The sequence below is a fragment of the Scaptodrosophila lebanonensis genome, unplaced genomic scaffold (assembly GCF_003285725.1).
Source record: "Scaptodrosophila lebanonensis strain 11010-0011.00,11010-0021.00 unplaced genomic scaffold, SlebRS2 tig00000053-arrow-pilon, whole genome shotgun sequence".
Lineage (NCBI taxonomy): Eukaryota > Metazoa > Arthropoda > Insecta > Diptera > Drosophilidae > Scaptodrosophila > Scaptodrosophila lebanonensis.
The window spans coordinates 10279483-10299645 of NW_022060548.1; the positions used below are offsets into that span (position 1 = coordinate 10279483).

A 20163-nucleotide genomic window follows, 5' to 3' on the forward strand; every position below is an offset into this window, starting at 1 on the left:
GTTAGATTTAATTTAACAGTAAACGAAAAACTAACTTACTTTCTTGTTAAAAAAAAAAATATATATATATAAAGCATTGCTTTTTCAAACTAAAACATAAACACCATGGCTTATTTATTAGGTTTTCACAAGCAATTGTTTGGTTGCCAGATAAATTTACAAACTAGGAATTTAGTGTTGTAGAAGATGGCCAACAAATCCGATTGACAGCAAAGACTACGCGAATTATAGCAACATCTATTGTGTAACCACTGACTGAGTTTTGAGCATTTATTTTACTTTGACCCTATTTATAATACTTTATTGATTGCTGTTGAAAACATAATAGTTATTGGCTCAAAGACACAAATCTGTACATCTGCTTAGTGATTTCTGTGATACAGCTGGACAGTGTTGGTAAAGTCTGTTAGAGAAGAGCTTTCTTAGTTATCGATATAAATTATCATTTTAATGCCTACACTACCTTTAGGTTGAAGCGCTTCGGTTCAGCTTCGGATACTTCTTTACATTACCCCTTCCATTAGAAAGAGAGCGATTACGTTTTCTTCTCTTCTTCGTATCAATCTGTTCGCAGTTGGAGTCCGTATCAGGTAGGGAATCACCGCCCCGCAAGAATATTGATGCGGGCCTGAACCTCCTTGCCTTGTGTGTTTTAAGGGATGCCCCAATTTCCAGCAAACAGTCATTCATGCCCTGAAAGGATTTCAATCCGTCCGTCGGCATATCGTCCTGCACCGTCAAATCGTCCGACGACATGGTACAGGTAATCCAAAATAATGTTTTCGATTTTATTTTTATTTTACTTTTTGTCTAACCGGTCAGCTGCAGGGCTGTGTTGTGACTGATTTCCTCTTTTCGAGCCATTTCTCACTTGACAGTTCTGCTTTGACAGCTTGGCTCAAATGTTTTTCAGGAAGCATGAACTACTTGATGAGGCAACACTTGATAATGGTAAGGGCATGAAATATCTTCAATGCAACAAAACATTTTAATGCGTTGTAATGGTGATTATTTTGAATAAAATAAACTTATTTTGTGAAAATATATATTCTGTGTTCTTTTTAGAAAGTCTTGTTTACTTTGGAATATAAATACTATTATACTCTATTGTATTCTCAGAATGAGAATGAGAATGCCATAAACTCGATATGTGTTATACTTGTGTGTGTGTATATGTATGTGTGGATATAAGTGTGTACACTCTGGTTTAGAATTATGAAACAATAATAGTCGAAATCGAAATGTTTCTTGAGGTGATTATTTTGAATAAAATAATATTTCGAAATTCCTGTTTACTTTAAATAAATACTTTTATACTCTATTGTATTCTCAGAATTAATTGGCTGCCATAAACTCGATATGTGTTATATGTATGTGAGGATATAAGTGTGTACACTCTGGTTTACACTTCTGAAGCAATAATAGTCGGCAGTGTGTACAAACTAATTACAGAAAGTTGTTTCGTGCCATGCACGCTTTCGGCCTTTAGACGGATAAATTCACAGGAAACCGCACAGAGCGAAATACAGACACACACACACACACACACACACACACACACTATATAAATATATAGTATATATGTACAAATTCACATCAAACAAACATATGCGAGAATGCCGAGGCTGGAACAGCAACAGAGGAAGTGGCACTTTTGTGGTCTTTGGCATTGTGGTATGCTAATGAGATTTCAATGAAAGTTTGCAGCTGGAAGATGGGTAGAGGGGCAGATGGAAGGAGGGGGGGCATGGAATTCACACGTAACTCAAACCGTTGACAGTTGCCTAATTAAAAGTAAATTCTTTTGTCTGCTTTTTCCTTCTGCGGCTCAACTTTTCAAAGTGATGCAAATTTTTGCGGCAATTGGCCGAAGCGCGTGTCGAAAATTACATTTTTGGCTGACGCACAACAAATCCTCCAAGGATGCATAAAAATGTGCAGAATGTGCCCAGAAAGTGGCAAAGGGCATTATTTATGTGCAACTTTATTTTGCTGTTGTTGTTTTTGTTGTTGTTGTCATGTTGCATGCAAATGAGTTTACAATGGTGATGAAGATTGAATGCTTCTCTGCCTTCTGACTGACTCTGTGTTGTCGTCGTTGTCAGTCCGCCAACTTTAAGTAAATTTTGTAGTTAAATAAATAACTTGGCTCGACTCGACTCGACTTGGCTTGGCTTGGCATTGCATTACTTTACTTTACTTTACACATTTTTGCATATTACTTTGGGAAATATTTGCAACCACTTGGCAAAATAACATAAATTTCCTTTTCTAACCAACACTCAACTCAACTATCTGTACACTCCTTCTGCTTATTATTTTTCTTCTGACTGAACGCAGAAACTGACACAGTTTAAGGCAAACTGCCTGACTGCATACTCTGACTGTCCGCCTGTCCGTCTCTCAGACTATGGCCAACTTTTTTATGAGGGCGAGGAACGTGCGTTTGTCTTAAGTTGCCTCAAAAGTCTTTGCAGCCTGTCTCCAGCTCCTGATGCTGAGGATGATGCCGTGCTTTGTTTCAGATGCTGCTGTTTTTTCACCTCAGGCTCTGCGCATTGAAATAAATCTGAGAGTTCTTTAGTGAAAACTTTGTAAGGCAAAGTGAAGCGACGGCTGTGTAGAACTTGCCAGCAATCCGCCTTCAGCGCTCCAAAGTGTTATTTACCTTTTCTCTTTCCCGTTGTTGCAGTTTCGCTTTAGCTTGGCCTCGCTTCGCCCCTGCCCTCCTCCTCCGCCCTTCATAGACCGCTCTGGGAGCATGCAAAGTTCACTTAAACGCAGACAAGTTGCATTGTGTGTGTGGCTCTGGGAGTGGACAGCGCATTCCAAGCGACTCTATAGCACTTTGCTTAATGTTTGTTACATAATTAAACATCTTGTCGCTATTGTCAACCAAATTGCTGTTGTTGCAGACAAAAGAGAACAGCAACAAGAGCTTGCAAATGATATAGAAATAGATACAAAGTCACGGATTGTGTATATCCCGCAGCATATGATTGAAATCCTTTCCGGATGGGAAACTTTGCATTTAGAAATCTTATTAATACGAGTATATTCCTCTATTTATATGCATTTTTTTTAATTCGCTTTGCCACCTGTTCTCAATTCTCTCTCTCTCTCTCTCTATCTATTTTCATTAAAAGCCTTCACTTTCAACAGAATTTTTTCTTCGGAAAAACTAGCCGGAATGGTTAATTAGTTGGCGCCCAGAGACAGAGATTATCCAACTTGTTTTGCCAATTCAATTTGTTCATTTCTTTCTTTTAAATTTGTATTTTTCTTTCTGTTAAAGTTTCTCTCTAATTTTCTATTTTATTCTCGTTTCTTCTACCATATTTTATTTTTTTTTTTTGTCAAGCTGCTTGTCAGTCTAAACCTTAATTGGTAAACAAAATTAATTATTTTTTGTCAATTTTTTTTTACATGCTCAGCCTAAAAAAAAACCCCCAAAGCAAGTAATACGAATCCAAGCCTTCTTAAAAAGTTATTTCAGTCACAGCCCAGCAGAAGGGAGCACGTTCAAAAATACAGAAGAAAGTAAATCATTTTATAAAACATTTTTAAATTATTATTATTTTTCATATTTTCAAGGCATCCTGATTACACCAAAGAGTATAGATAATATGGACTTCTAAGAGACAAGGTAACCAATGGCTGCGATCTAATCTACGATGAACAGATATCGTAGATTAGAAGGACCTAATAGCGGAAACATTTTCTCAACAACGTGGACACCCAAATCGCAAAAAACCGTTGTCTTTAGATATATTTGTTTCAGTTCTGGAAAGCTTTAATTTGATCTAAACACCATATTCCGCAAGGCTACAACAAAACTTGAGTCGCCGTTGCGGCTGTGATAAATGGACACTGCCTCTCGTATATCTTTCGCTGGGCATCCCAGTTACTATCCCGTCAGCCTCAATTGCACGGCGGGGAATTTACCTTTGTGCGGCCCAACACATATTTTGAGCATTGTACGCTGGGGAAATCAGCAAGCGTATGTTAGTTCTTTAAAAAGCTTTAAAGAGTCATTAACTTGTCAACTATGGACTGTAAATGCGACAGCAGAACTTTTCAAAGGTCCTACAATGGATTTACCCAAAACATTTATTCATATGCATATGTACACACACACACACACTCATCCACCTACTCAAACACACACACATAGACATACACCTATGTCAGTATAAATCAAATGCAGAGCGCCATGTGAAATGCAATTGCATTTGCGCATTTCCGGTCAGCGCACGGATGTTCCGGTGATCAATTTTCAAATGCGCTGCGTTGTCAGTTTGCTCGCTCACTTGCTTGTTGCCAGAATGTCGCTAGCTTGTCGAACTGACCATCGAAACCCCTACACCCACCCCTAGACCCTATCCCCACCCTCATATTCTTGCGTCCAGCCGGTAACCAGCTGCCCTACTGGCCCCAGAGCTTACATAGCGCCTTTCAAAGTTGTTCGGTTCTTTTGCTTTCACTTTTTCTATTCACAAACAAACCTATATGCACTCAGAAAAAAGAACATATATATTTCATTTATAATTTAGGCCGAAGCAACAAATAGTTTCGTTTACTTCCTATTTAAAAAAAAAAAACATAAATATTAAATAATAAAATAAAGTTTTTTTTTAATGATTTATAGATGTTTTAATTTAGACGGAATTTCTATATTCAAAAAAAAATATATATATTTTAAATACTATATATAAAAACTGAGAGTAAATTTATAATATTTGAAATATGCTAACCTTTGAGCTAACTATAAATTGTAGTCATACGAAATGGATTCTGTAATTATATTTTTTATAGAAAAAACGCAAAAATTCCAATAGCTTTGGTTCTTGAAAGAAAACTTGTTAACTCCCTGTTTATTTGAAAGACTAAAAACGGTCAAATATTAAAAAAAGTCAATAAACAAATATTATACATAAAATAATAATAAATAAAAAAGTACAATCTACATCTAAGGAGTCTCTATTTGTAATAAAATTGTTTGCTTAAGAATATAGTATATATTTATAATGTTAATATATAATATTAAAATTATCTGTATATGAATTTCAAAGAATTTTTTTATTTCTTTCTAATGAAGGGGAATTTAAATTTTGTTCAATCCGCATTTCAGTAAATATCTATATTTTATTGTATTTTGTAAGACGAAGTCGCTATAGTTTAGGTGCACCTAGGCCTATCTATAATTTTAATTAATTCTAAGCGACTTATTAATTATAAATTAAAGATTTTAATTTTTAAAAAATGAATTCCATTTATAAATCGTCTCCTGTTTGCTTGAAATGACAATTTTCTAAGAGTACGATTTTGAAAGAATAGTTTTTTTTTCCAAGTGTACAGATATACGTATGGACTTTCATTTGTTTAGTTTGTGCGTCTGACCGAAAATTGAATACAAATTCACAGTTTTTGCATATTTGGTTGCACACACGCACACATGTTGGGATTTATTTCTGAATTTTGAGCACACGTTTTTAAAAATGTTCATATGTGTGTGCGTGTGTGTGCGTGTGTGTGTGAGGCTCACAATCCTTTTTCCCTTCAACTGCGCTCTGCAATTTGTGCGCTTTGTGGATTACTTTTTGTTGCTGTAGCTGCAGTTATTGTTGCTGTTGTTGTTGTTGTGTTGGCACAGCAATTTGAAGCTAGCGTGTCCTTTTTTATTGCTTGTCTCTGCTTTATCTGCAGAACTAACCAAAAATCTATACAAAGTGTTGTTCGGATGATGCACATGTGGCACATCCGCTGGCCACAAACCACAACCCAGTGATTAGATGCCCGAGAAGAGCAGCACAAGTTGTTAAAAATTTACACGCCACCCATGCAATGAGACCCGATGCTAACAACCCCTCCGAAGTGGGTCTACATGGGACAAATTAATTTTTCGATGACAGTTGTGGGTGAAGTGGGTTGGTGGGAGGTTGCTGAGTGGACTTTGTTGCAGACTGTTAGGTGTGATTTAGTTAATGATTATGCAAAATTAAGTCTTTCTGTTAATGAAATGAAATGAATTTATTCACATATTTATGAATAAAATTTATTATTATTGTTTTATAAATTTATTTATGAATAAAATCAAAGTGATCAGCAAATGTGAGCAACAGACAACAAATTAAATTGTTCATCATCATTATTTTTATAATTGCAATTTTTACTTAAAGCAACATTTTATATTTTCACAATTTTTAAATTAATGGTATAGAGAATATATATCAGTATGACGAGAGCATTTAATCCAACCATTCGTTCGTCTGTAAGTCCCTCTGGATGAATGTTTGTTCATACTTTCACCAAACTTGGTATGTGGAATTTCCTAGCACCTAGACAACAGCTTGATTTTCCTCCTCCTATACAAAATTTCGCCAAAACTACCCACTAGACCAAAGCTAAATAAACGAATGTGCTTACCTACATTATATGTATAGCTCGAGCATTTTTCTGATTTAAAATCGGTTAAATGCAAGAAAAGCTATTATTGAAACTTTTTTTCTTTTTTCTGATAACAACCCATATTACACTGCAGAGGGTATTTTTTTAGGTAGAAGGTATGACACTTTCGGGCTTGTAACATTCTTTTTTGTTTAAATGAAGTTTAATAAACTCATTTTGGAAATTCAGAAGACCTGAGTCTCAAGAAATAAACTCGCATATTAAAAAAAAAATCTTAATTAAATTTAGCCCTTTGAAAAACTCAAAAAATATTTATGAAATATTATGAATATTTTTCTTATTAGTTGGCAAGATAATTATTCATAAATGGCAGCAGTTGTGGAGTTGAACTCAATCAAGAGAAAAGAGAGAGAGAGACAGAGAGAGAGAGAGAGAGAGAGAGAAGAGGAAGTCGCTAATTTTCTGTTCTTCGTTCTCGCAAAACAAACTTCAACTGCAAAAAGCTGTCAAGTCGTAGCTTATTGATAAGTTAAGTAACTTAATCGCTGCTACCAGTTAATTCTGTTAATAAATGAGTTATTTATATTTAAGTTATTTAAATAATAATATAATAATATATGTGTTTGCAAAAACTTAAAATATTAGGTTTGAAGTAGCTCCACCAAAGGCAGAAAATAAGCTAAAGATTAAATTTTTTGTACACCTTACTAAGTATATTGTCAATCAAACCCAAAACCAATTGACTGTATATTTGTAGAGAATTCCTCCAGAGAAATAAAAATAAAGTTGAGCAAGCAGTGAAGGCATCAGGAAGCATAAATTTCAAATTTCACGCACTTGCAACCTCGCTCGTGACTCGCTCCGTGTGGTGAGTGCAATCAGCTGCAGCTGTCAAATGCTATAAGTTAAATCGAAATCGACATCGACAACGAAAACTGAAACGAATGGCATAAAGTGTTGTATTTGTGCTTCTTCTTTTTAATATAAAGTTGCCATAACATCGAGACAGCTGAAAAGCTTACAGCAAACAAAGCCAAGCTAACTGGAAGTTCCTTTTAGCTGGGCGGAGCAGGGCGGTCAGCTTCAGTTAGAAATGAAATGAAAATTTTACGCACAGCAAGCAATTGCAAAAGTCAGCGCCAGCCTCGCAGAAGAAGGCAAGGCAGGATAAGGCAAGGAGCGAGGAGCGAGGACGAATACGAGCAAAGCAAAGCAACACTAGATAAAACGCAAAGCCAGACAGAGCCTGACATGCTCGGGCAGGCGAGGTGAATAGCCAGCCAAGCGGTCGCTTCTATGTGCTCCTTACGACATAATTTTCCATTAGATAGATAGATATGGCCACGTACCGCCATTCGCTACTCAGTAAGTAGAGTGTGTGAGTGTGTGTGTGTGTGTGTGTGAATGTCTTTCAGCTGCGGTCTGTGGTCAGCCCGAGGAGTCTTCCGCTGTCTTCCTCGTCGTATAAATAAGTAAGCAAGCAGGAATTAAAATGTGGCACGGGCAGTCAGTTGGCCAGCTGTTGAATTTAAAACAGCAGCCTTCTTCTTTCCACAACTAATCAACGCAACGCCGGCAGCATCCAAAGAAGCACTTACAACCATTGCCGCTGCTACTGCCCCTGCCACTGCCACATCTAAATTGCAATTTGTGTTGAACAAATTGACAGTACCTGGACATTTGCTGAGCTATTCGGGCCACCAAGCATTTCAAGTGTCAAATTGCTGTGCACGAGTATGAATTATAAATTTGTAAAAGCAATTTACGCATCGCAAAGTATTTGCAAAATTACAAAATAATTTATAGTGGCGCATACATAACGACTTTTACGAAAACCTAAAGAATTCATTTCTCCAACTGCCATCTTTTGAAAAAGCAAGAGTTGGCAACTATTATTGTTACAATTACTTACACGAAAGCCCGAAAAGTTTTCTCACTTTGAAAATCTCTGTTTTTGCAGAATTTGGAGAAAAGAACAATAAGGAAACGTTGCCATCAACAGCAACCAAAGCTTTAATTCTTAAGTTAATGTGACACAATCACACAATTTGGGAGCTCCTTACAATTTAGGCCTCTAGAGCAATGTTTATAAAATCAAACTGAAATAATAGCTCGTCAAAAACCGCTATAAACTACGATTCATTCTTTAATATGTAAATTTAATTTACAAGTAATTTTATGCGAACTAATGACTTCTCCTAAAACGTGACTGCTCTACTTACAACTTAACCAACTGAGTCGCTGATTTGCATTTTAAACAATTCGTAAAAAACTATGGCTTAAAAGCTCAATTGTATAGCTTTTTCAAATATCAGTTTTGATTATCCAATTATTTTTCAATGATTTTTTTGAAGAAAACTTGAATACAAGATCGCTTCAAAAATAAAAATATTAATAAACCGTTTTTAAAAATTTTAAAAAATGTCATTTAAAAAAAAAAAGAATAAAATCGTTTGTCTTATACATAATGTGGGCTGGATTTGAAATAAAGTGTAATCCTTACACCTAAATCTATAAGCAGGCATTCAATTATTTTCAAATTATAGAATTTCGTAAGCTCTGGCAATCAAATTTTCCCTCGCTAAATCCTATTTCGTTAGGTAATCGAATTATCTATTAGCTTCAAATTAATATTTATGTTAATTATTTAATTTTATTTTTATATTATTATTGTATTAATTATCTATTAGCTACTCTCTTCAAATTAAGATTTTTAAGATAACTGCTTTTCATTTGTTAGATATAGTACTGTCTCAGACCACTTTTGCCCAAATGATAAAAAGGTATTCCAGTTTTAAATTAAAATTTAAATTGAATGTACAAATTAATGTAAACTTAATCACTTACGCCCAAAGCTCATATGTATTTATTGACTAAATAAACATATTTCAATGAAAATCTTGAGTGAAACGCATTTGCCTCGCATGAATTCGAATAATCTTGAAAATATAATAATTTAAGCTGCAACTTTAGGTTGCCTTTTCTATGCTTCTTATTGACTACGTTAAACAAGATATGATTGATGAATACCATGAAATTCATATTTCATGGAATTACTATCTACTTTCGCTCATGATTGACTTTACAATGCTGCTTTCCAATGCGGTCCCCATGCACAACATTTAACTGGAATTGCGTCTATATTTGAAAGCCTTTGATGTTTAATCGATTTTGCGCTCTCTGTTGCTTAACGTTTCGGTCGCTTTACAATTACATTACGCATACGCCGCATTGACCACTCAAAAGCAACCATCAGCATCAGAGTTCGGTGCATTGCGCAGCCTAGATACTTATTTTAAAAGCAACTAAAAATACCTAACGAAATTAGGCTAATTAAGTGGAGCCTAACAAGTTGCATTTGACGTAAAGGCGGTCTGGCAGCTCGATAAAACTTTTCAGCTAGAATGGCACGTAATATTCGCCGAATAGAAGCGCTTCCATCAATGGCCCAACTTGTAGTCGTAAATTTGATTAGTAGCTAATTAATTTCATTAACGGCACGGCAGCCTTGTCGACAACTTGCCTAAGTCACAGTCTCGGTCACAGCCTCAATGGAAGCCCAAAACTTTTGACAGCATTGAGCGGAAATTATCAGAAATTGGCTGCTTTAAGCTGTAGTCAAGTCTTCCGATACGATGTATTGCTTTTGGTTGTCAATGGGCGTCGATTGATGTGGAAATTAGTTGAGGTACTTGCTGAAAGGTTCGACGATTTATGTGCAAATACGCAAATGGATGCATAAATATTTCACATGAATATCTAATTGCGGAATAACTGATTACTAAACAAAATAAGTAGTGCTATAATCGGTATTGCTGAATAAGAAAATAAATTAGCAGAACGAATTAAAAATGTATTCATGTCCATTTCAATTCTCATGCTAAATTCTCATTCAATAAACTAAATTAAATAATTTGAAACAAATTGTATTCCTAATTTGTGAAATGACATTTTTATTTGATTAAAACAGTTTGCTTTAATAATTGCTTCTTTATTCATTTTTTCAGAAAAGAGAGATGGAAATGTTCTTTTTGGAATACAAGTGTTAATGAACTGTAAATTATGAATACATTTTAACGATAGGCTTGCACAATAAAAGTGCTCGTCAATATACATATATAAGTACATAAGTACTGTTGGTGAACAGTTCACATTTTCTTTTCTCATTTCATTGCACAATTGATTACCGCGTACAGTGTTTGCTTAAATATGCAAACTACAAACCGAATTGTAGCCTTTGTTTTCGCTTTGTTTTCCCCGATCTGAACAGTGCACTCGACTAATGAACATGCTTTATCGCTTTTCAATGTTCTATGAATTAATTCGTTTCAATTTTGAGCGCATCCATTGTCCGAGCATACAGCTGCCACATTTTTCCGCTCACAACTTAACAACGATGCCCAATCAGCTGGATAATTGACATGTGTACATGCTCGCATATAGACAATGCCAACATCGCCAACAACTATATAATGAGCATAATTGTGCCGACAATGCGCATTGAATTTAAATTATGAATTAATTCTGCATCTTGTCTATATGGCATTTGAATTTCTCGCTCCGTTGGGCACACAAGGCCCGCCCTCGCACACAAATCTCTGCCTACGAGCAGGAATCATTGACAGAAATGAAAAACTGTAATAATAACGTATTTCTGCATTTGTTTATTTGCAGCATTTGCTTAACTAATAAGCTTAATTTTTGTAACAATAAACAACAAACAAATTAGTTTGTCAGTTTTACGAAACACAAAACCACTGACAACTATAAAATTAAATGGCTTTTGTTGGCGTTGAATTAAACGGACATTTTGGCAATATCAGTCCTCAGCCGACTCCGGCTCCATTCGCTTAACAAAACTCTGCTTTTCATTGCACAGTGCCGGGCGCATTATGGAAAAACTTTCCAAATATGCTGCAAGCTGATTACCACAGGAGCAGAATAAAAATGAGGAGTCTGAGCTTTTGCTGCAACGAACCACACATGCACTTTTTTGCAAGAGATTGCATTTTTTTTCTAATAGAAGTATACGACAAAGGAAGCTTGAAAACACTTCAAAGAGATATTTGCGGCTCACGATGAATTAAGGTAATTAATTTATTATATATTGATAAGCATAGCCAAATATAAATTTGAATGGAATTTAATTTCTTGAAATTCTGTCAAATAAAGCTATTTATGTTCAATGATTTGTTTGCTTGAATATTTGAAGAAAGAAAAACTCCGGTGTTCAAAAAAATGGTAAGAGCAAAATTACAAACAAATCATGACTATAAGAAGTCGAAATATTAATATAATATATTTTTTTACTTACTACATAAAATGTAGACATTGAGAGAACAAAAAGAATTTCTTTAAGAGATGCAAAATTGCATGAAATTCCAACTTCAATTATAGTGAAAAGTCTTAATACAAATATCTATGCTGTCATTAATTGTAGCAATCAAAAAGTTAAATTACAATTAAATGTATATGTAATGTAAATGTAAAATGTAATATTAAATATTTCAGATTAAATTTAAAAAGCAAGGGCTAACTAATAAACGATCGCGAGAGAGAAATTAAAACAGACGTGATATAATCCTGACTACAAATTAAAATAATTTAATTATTACTTGTAGCTTTAATTTTAATTTCATTTTTATTTTCGCTTTTACTCTTGTGGACAAATTCGGAATTCTTCAACTTATATTTAATAGAGATCAGAGATTAACAGCTTTAATTTTAATTTAATTATTATTTTCGCTTTTACTCTTGTGGACAAATTCAGAATTCTTCAACTTATATTTAACAGAGATCAGAGAAAAGGCTGCAATGCTCAGTTATTTAGAGTATAATTATAATGAAAATGCATTTCGGATGTTTGCAGACAGGGAGAAAAAGGCCAATAAGCCACAGAGAAACTTGCCGGCAACAGCTGTATCCTTGCGCAAGGGGAATGTGTGAATATAGGAGTATTATGGTTTCATATTGAAACGCGCAACACACACATCACACATTTGCACATTTGGTGCGCCATTTTATGGTTTATTTATTTAATGTGCACTTCCCAGTGCAGCGCGGCTCCCTTTTTCGGCCAACGCATAAATTCCAGTTAAGTCATATAACAGAATATTGAAGTGTGTATTGAAAGCAAGGATATACATATAGTATGTAAGCATATATAGAGATGTGTATGTAAGTATATGAAGGTCATTGGGTGCATTCTCCTCGCCTTTATGGTTGGCTCAAAAATTTAACGAGTGGAAATTTTATGACACATCTCCCCCACACTGTAAAATGCTGACAATTCAATTGAGAATCGCAACGCAGTCAGTCTGATGGGAGGAGCAGCATAAAAAAGGATGTTTGCTGCAATTTTTTTCTGTTAAAGCTGTCGACAAAACTGTGACTACAACAAACAACAACAGCAACGCCGCTCGCGCAAACGAAATTAAAACAAGCGCAAGGAGGCGGTCAGGACAGTCAGTGTCAGTACAAAATAAAAAAATGCAAATATATATATGCCATATACAACAGAAGTTGTCGCTGTAGCTGTAGTCGGGTGCCATATAAAAGACAACGAAATGGCACCAGAAAACGAGAAAAGGGTTGGCCATGGCTGACTAAAAAATGTAAAAACTCCAGAGCTAACAAAAAGGGGAAGATAGCGTACGAGTGGCATTACGACGACACGACAATGCGCTGCACAAACCAATTCCTTAAAGACTAACTATTTTTTTTTAAATTAATAATACATTTTTTGTTTATGTTTGTAAAACACAAATAAATAAATATTAAATATTAATTGTGTTGCAAAATATTGATAATAGAGTAGGGCATTATTTCTGGCTATCACAGTTAAAGGGAATCCTAGGCTTGCCAACGTACTCCAGCAGGCTTTCGCTTATAAATCTTTGAACGGCAGCAATCCTACATATTGTGTTTCCCTAAAAGGGATGCATACTCCTCTGTCCTCTTAACTTTTCAGTTCCCTGCAGACCTACGCTTTGAATAATTATTTTCTTTTTTTTTTGGGTTTTGTGCTCAGCACATAATGAACTTTATCATCCAGTGTCAACAGCATTCTCCCACTATATAATGAAACATTTTAACGATTTTCGTGGCAATCTATTCACGAATCGTTTTACATTTGAATGCTTTTATATTCGTTATTATATTTTTGTGCCCATTGGTTGATCTTTTCCAACTGATATACTCCTCCGGCCCAGCAGCAGAGTATTATAGTACGGATCGACATCCCAATGCGCTACTGAGCAGTGCAGTATTGAATTTTGTGTGTTTGTCTTTTGTATTCTTACTTGGGGATGGCATAAATTAAATTGTGCATTTGTCTGTTCAAAGAGCGTAAAAAATAATGAAATGTTACGCAGCCAATAAAATATTGATAGACAGACAGAGAGACAGAGGAACCTGTGTAAACACAATTGCAAAAGTTGAGGTATGGCCAACGCTGCGTATGAGCGACATATTGTTTACCGAGCTCGAGCTCTGCATGTGCAGCAATTTCATAATTATGTTTGCATAAAGATACACTTTTTGTCGAGGCAGCGTAATTGGATGCTCATTAAGGCAAAGTTGAGTGGCAGTCGGGTGAGAAAACTCTATAAATAATAAGCTGACACGCACTCACGTGCACTCACGCACAGTCACGGCCTGCCAGGTAATATTGTCACTGCGTCCCATGCAGATTTATAAAATGCCAGGCAACGTGCAAGGCTGCTTAGCACTTGCCGCTCATTATTCATTGCCCGTCAACAGCGAGAGCGCCCAAGTTGTACGGAAGCTGATGGGGATCCCCCATAGTTGGTGCCACGTTCAGTCACTAATTACCAAAAGTCGCGTATAACTTTACGCTGTGAAACTTTATTCACGTAGCTTTTTCAAAAATTTTAATTGTATGCGAAAGTTTTGCTAATGTGTACGGCCACTGGAATTACCGGTCACATTAGAACGCCATTGAGTTGCTCAGCACATCCTTGACTTGCTCCACACAAATAGATAATTACAAACATACAGTGCTATATAAACCGATATACGAGGATAGTCCCAGAAAAAGTTGGCTGTTAACCAAGAAATAACTAGATTTTATATTTTTTCCTTACCAACTACTCTACTTTTTAGTTTAATTTAAGAAAGTTGTTGGTATTTTTTTGGCCAACTTCAATTCTTGGCGAATTTGTGAGCATGGAACATAAGTTTTGTCAAAAAAGTGTAGGGGAATACGACATATTGGCATTTCAACTTAGGTTTCGATTCACATCCAAGATGATGAATCCTTAAAAGGAATACATTTTAAGGATAGAATCGATTTCAAACAAAGCAAATATCATCATGACAGAACGAATGATTTACAAATCCAATGCTACCATATAATTTAATAATTGTCCTCCTTAGAAGAGATCTTAAAAAAAGAATAAAGATTTAAAAAACAAAGCAAATTGGTAACTACAGAAGCTAAATTGTTATAAGATGATTATCTTTAGAGGGGAATAGCAAACAATTCGGAATATTTTGCGAGCTAATTTCAGTGTATCTGCAATTGTTTTAAGAAGAATAATAATAAAATAATGATTATCTACAATTAACAATTATGTGATGCTCTTGCTTATCAATTGTTGTTAACCACCTTTAATATTAATAAAAAATTGCAAATTTTCATTATCAGCTTAAGTCAGAAAGGAGAATCCAAACCAATTTGAGTTTTGATTTCGGTATTATATTGAAATTGAATATTGCCATAAAATTTGAGCAAAAGTCTGAGGGAATAAACATATATACAAACATACTTCCATTTTTATAAATATAGTTAAATAGTTTTGTATTCAATCAATTTTTTTTTATATATATATATTTTAGAACTTCATATACCAAATTTATATAAGTAGTTTGCTCGCATATCTCTCCATTAATAGTTATACTTATCTTGCCTCAAAAATTAGCTAGAATGCAAACATAAAAGTTTGATACATGTTGGTAACCTTTCAAGACTAATTTCTGGACCTTTTTTGCGACTGCCCTCGTATATGTGGGTTGGTCTAGTTTAGTACTGGTTTTAATGTGTGCTCGGTGAAATTTTGATCAGCTTCTTGTTGGACAGTGCGCCCTCAAGCAGCCACATGCACACTACATACTAGCATTTTTCCTTACAGGTGAGACGCTGCTGCCCCAACTGTGTTGTGTTATTTTACGAGATATAAACACACATAAGTACTATACACTTATTTGTTTTTTTAGTGCAATTTTCTACACTTTGCCAGGCAGGCAGGCAGGCAGACAGACCGGCAGACAGACAGAGAGACAAGCATCTTATCATTTATCAGCAGTTTGCGAGATCAAAAGCGGCGGCGGCATTAAGAGTGGGGGAGCTGTGGGCGTCTGGCTTTATTTTGACAACAAGCTCAGTTCGCCAATGGCAGTAGGTGAGTGCTCCTAGCGCCTGGCATGTGCAACGTGGTTGAGTGTGGTTGAGTGTGTGTATAGGTGTAGCTGTATGTGTATGTGTGGGTTAGTGTCTGGGCCAGCTTAGAGCTCACTTGGTTTTGGGGTCGTCAGCTGCCAGCGTGCCATTTTCTCAAATGAAACTAATTTTGTTGATTGTATTTATTTACGCGAGTGCAGCACGATGGTGTGGCAGTGGCAGTGGCAGTGGCAGCAATGCGCGTTGATTTAATGGCGCCACATGTGTGGCATAGTGAGTGGAAGGACGCCCTTTAAAATGGGGGAGAGATGTTAGTTATGCGCGATTTTAAAAGGAATTGCTCAGCCCCAACTGGCACTTCAATAGTTATTGGCATTTGTGTTTTGCGAGGGAGTGAGCATTAAATAATTGCTTTCAAAAGCGTGGTTTTATAGAGTTTAGTACGATTTACATTAGTTATAAACGAAGCTAGAATTGGCAATAGAATATAGGGAGTAATATTGCTTAAAGTATTTATGTTCAATTTTAATCAAGTTATGGATATTTAACAGATGTAGCTAAACCACACTACACCTAATTCTGTTTTTATGCGGTCTTTGAAAATTAAAAATTGCATATACTTGTGTATTTCTTTAGAGATAACGAACCAATCACCTATTTTTGCATATGATCAACTTCTTTTTTTACACGGTTGTTTCTGGCATAAATCTACTGTGTAAAAACTGAATTAGGTTTATTTGAAAACGGACATTTAAGAGAGAACTAACTGCAATATTAATGTCAATTGCAATCTCCTTTCATACTCTACCTCTGTTTAGTTTTTCTTTTCCAGTTTTTTACTTTCTATTCCAACCAATTGGTTTGCTTGCTTTGAATGGTTTTTCCCCTAAAAGTTCTCTTTTGCGCTTCTCATTGTCGGAACTTAAATGTTAGCCTCAAATTTGGAAAAAGGATTTCTTCAACATAAGCATACTAACCGCAATGTATCGATGTGCTTGTCTATTGAAAGGTGAGCGTGCACCACTCAATTAACTATCGAACCACCATTTATATGTACTCTGCACCGTTTGCTTCAGGCTGTGCCACTATCTGCTCTATGCTGCGCCATTTTATGACATTTTATTATACCAATTAGACTGCGCCTGCTGCTCGGCATTGTTCCACCTGTCCTGGAGTGTTGTTTCATTTTTTTTCTGCCTCTCTCTTTTTTATTCACACCTATTTGCTTGCTGACTGGTCGGAATTTACGGTCCTCGATTGTCTGTGCCAACATTTATTCATACGCTGCAGCAGTCCTCCTTAACCATCCAGTTGGTAACCATTTGCTTGTTGAAAGAAAGAGGAGGCCGCAGCACTGCTGTTTCTGTTGCAGCACATTTTTCAAATGTGCACCACTTGCCGGCAGTTGTTGTTGTTGTTGTTGGTGCTGCTGCTATTTTTCGCATGCTCGACACACAAATGACATTTACATTTTGAGCACATAATGTTTTTTAGTACCTGCCGGCAGCTTTGGGTGATAATTGCATTCAGCGTTGAGTTGGATGGAGCACTACAACCAAGTAAGTGCAACAACTTCAACAAGTTGAACGCAAATGTTCGGCGAACCTGACTCTTGAATGCCCCATACTTGTCCCCTCACCAGCACAGTCATTCAATCGTTTATATGACAGCTGTATAGTTTGTTGTTTCCCAGTTTAACAGTTAAAGGTAATGGATAAGGCTTCATATTACCAAAAGCCTTTAAATGGCCATTTTCGTTGCAATGGCTCGATAAATAAATACATTTTTTTGCCATGAAGGATTTCTGCGACCGATTATTGCTATGGCAGCTATATTTATGATATGCAGCATTAATTTTGATGCAACTTCTGATAATTAACTTACTTGAAAAAATATCCTACTAAGAGTGTTTTTTTTCCCGAGTTTCTATAAAATAATGAAAATACATATGTTTTTTAAGCAACCTTATCTCTGTATCAATAAGACAACTCTATATGCCAAGCAAGGTTTATATCTAATCCTTTCATCATGCTGATTAAATATGTGTAGGTGACAGTTGTAGGGTACTGGGTATTAAGGGAATGTAAACCCTTTTTGTAAACCTATACTTAAATACTAATCTCATCATAAAATACTTGTAATTCAAGCACTTTTTGAATCCCGTAAATAAAATACATTTGTGTAAAACCTATAACACGAGTCTGCCCCAGTTTTTTCCACCTGTTATACTTATTTGGACTTTTTAGTATGCCCATTCAGGTTTCGAGTACAGGGTACAGCAAGAAAATGAGCAACAAGAGCTTTCAGAGCTCTATAGGAGCAGCAAGGACAGTTTCTGCATAGCATGTTCCTAAAATTTGCCAGCTAACAACTTCCTGCACTTGAATAAAAGTTGCATTTTATGGCTTGCAAACAACATTTTGTGATAAATGGCACTGCAAGTGCATGGAAATTAGTAAAAGAAAGAATCGCATTAAATACAAATACGTAATGGTAGATACAATATCTGTATACACACAAGTAGAACTCGATATGGCTTTAGGGCTGCTGCTAAGCCGTTTATCTTCCACGCACTGACATTATTGTTGGCCATGGTTGCTACTGGCGCCGACGGGCGTTTTGTCTGCCGACTGACAGGCAATAAATTAAGGTTCGCAAGCAAGGGAAAATTGCTACGGCCTGGCCTAAAAATAAACAGTTGATAAACAAAGAGAAAGAGAAAGATTGCTGCAAAGCCTACTTCAAAGGTGTGCTTAAGTGTGTACGCCGACTAAAGCCGCTAAAAAAGTTACCTACAGCAGTGGTCTTGAGACGGGTCGGACCGGGTCGGACCGAATCGGTGAAATGTTTGACAGCCGATTTGGGGGCCACCTCAAGATCAAAGGGAAACGAGGCGATGCCGGACACAGTTTATTGAATGAACTTTGTTAACAACAAATTACAGTGGCTTATGCTAAGCCGCACGACAGAGCTGCACGGCCAAAGAAAAGAGACGGAGTACTTGGCCGAAAGTGAGGGAAAGAACAACAAGAACAGGAATGGTTTTCCTATTCCCGACTGCTGTGAGCTAAAATACAGCCAAAAGGGGTGTGGCTACTGAAAAAAGTACTTTTGCTATAAATCTAATGTCAGTTCCTTAAAGTTGCAGTTCAAAGCGACTTAAGCTTTGAATATAATGAAGGACTAATTTATTTTGCAGTTGGCATAGAAGCGATCAGATATTAATATATTTGCCTAATTTTGAAACCAATTCGTATACAAATAACAATGCATTCTTATAACTTTTCTATAATTATAAAGATTTACAATTGTATATTTGTTTTTACATTTCTAACAGCCTGCGGGAGTTTCTCGTTTCTTGTTAGAAGACTAACTCTAAGTTCACAAATAATATGTAGAATGTGGCTTCTCCAACCCCATGAAGTATATATATTCGTAATGAGCATTCTTTTCTACATTTCTAACAACCTGAGGAAGTGTTGTTGTTTTGTTTCTTGTTAGAAGACCAACTCTAAACTAACCAATAATATGTAGAATGTGGCATCGCCGACTCTATAAAGTATATATATTATAAGTATATATATAAGTATATATATAAATGAGCATGGCGAGACGAACCGATAAAGCCATATGCATCTGTCTGGATGAACGCCTAGATTCTGTAGACGGCGGAGTCCAAATTGACCAAATGTGAAGGTCAACACGACTTTGGTTTAATTTATTGATTCTTCCCCCTCCCCTCCCCTTCACAATGCTACCAAATTTCTTCAATACTGTCCACAATTACAAATTTCAATTACTGTTCAAAAAAAAACTGGGTACTTGGTCAGTTCTAAAAAAAGTTATTCAAATTCACTCTGCAGGAGGCAGGCTCGCTCTTTCTTCTTTTCGCAACAGAGCATACAACAGAGCGCCGAAAGTTTGCTTGGGTACAGGGTATTCCTCAGTTTGGCTTGCTCGATTTTTGTATAACGCGGAAATAATTATTATTAACCATAGCAGAGCAAACTAATATTTCTTAGAATTGAAAATAGTCCCACTGTTTTTGATTTGTGACTTTTTGCTGCTTTCATGCTATCAGAAACGACATTTTCGTTGCGAGCATCATGGCAGGCATTTCGATTTTGTCATTCGCCGTGGTCCTGACGATTTGCTGTTCGGCTCTAGCCTGTAGGTATTTGTAATTTACTTTTAATTGGTAATTAATTATTTTATATATAGCTTGCAGTGAGTCGCAGTATAAGTTCATAGGTGAACGGCCCACCTATAGGGAATTGATGGAGGATGTGGGAGAGATGCTTGCCAACAAACACACTGCCGCCGACTCACTAATG

At 36.0% G+C, this 20163-nt stretch overlaps 1 long non-coding RNA gene across 1 annotated transcript; it reads right to left on the minus strand.

Annotated features, from left to right (window-relative positions):
- Window positions 1-273: 273 nt before the first annotated feature.
- Window positions 274-827, minus strand: LOC115624278. Its single transcript, XR_003995445.1, has 2 exons — window positions 464-827; window positions 274-403 (listed from the first exon to the last, which is right to left on the minus strand). It is a non-coding gene; the product is annotated as an uncharacterized LOC115624278 (long non-coding RNA).
- Between the last annotated feature and the right edge of the window lie 19336 nt (window positions 828-20163).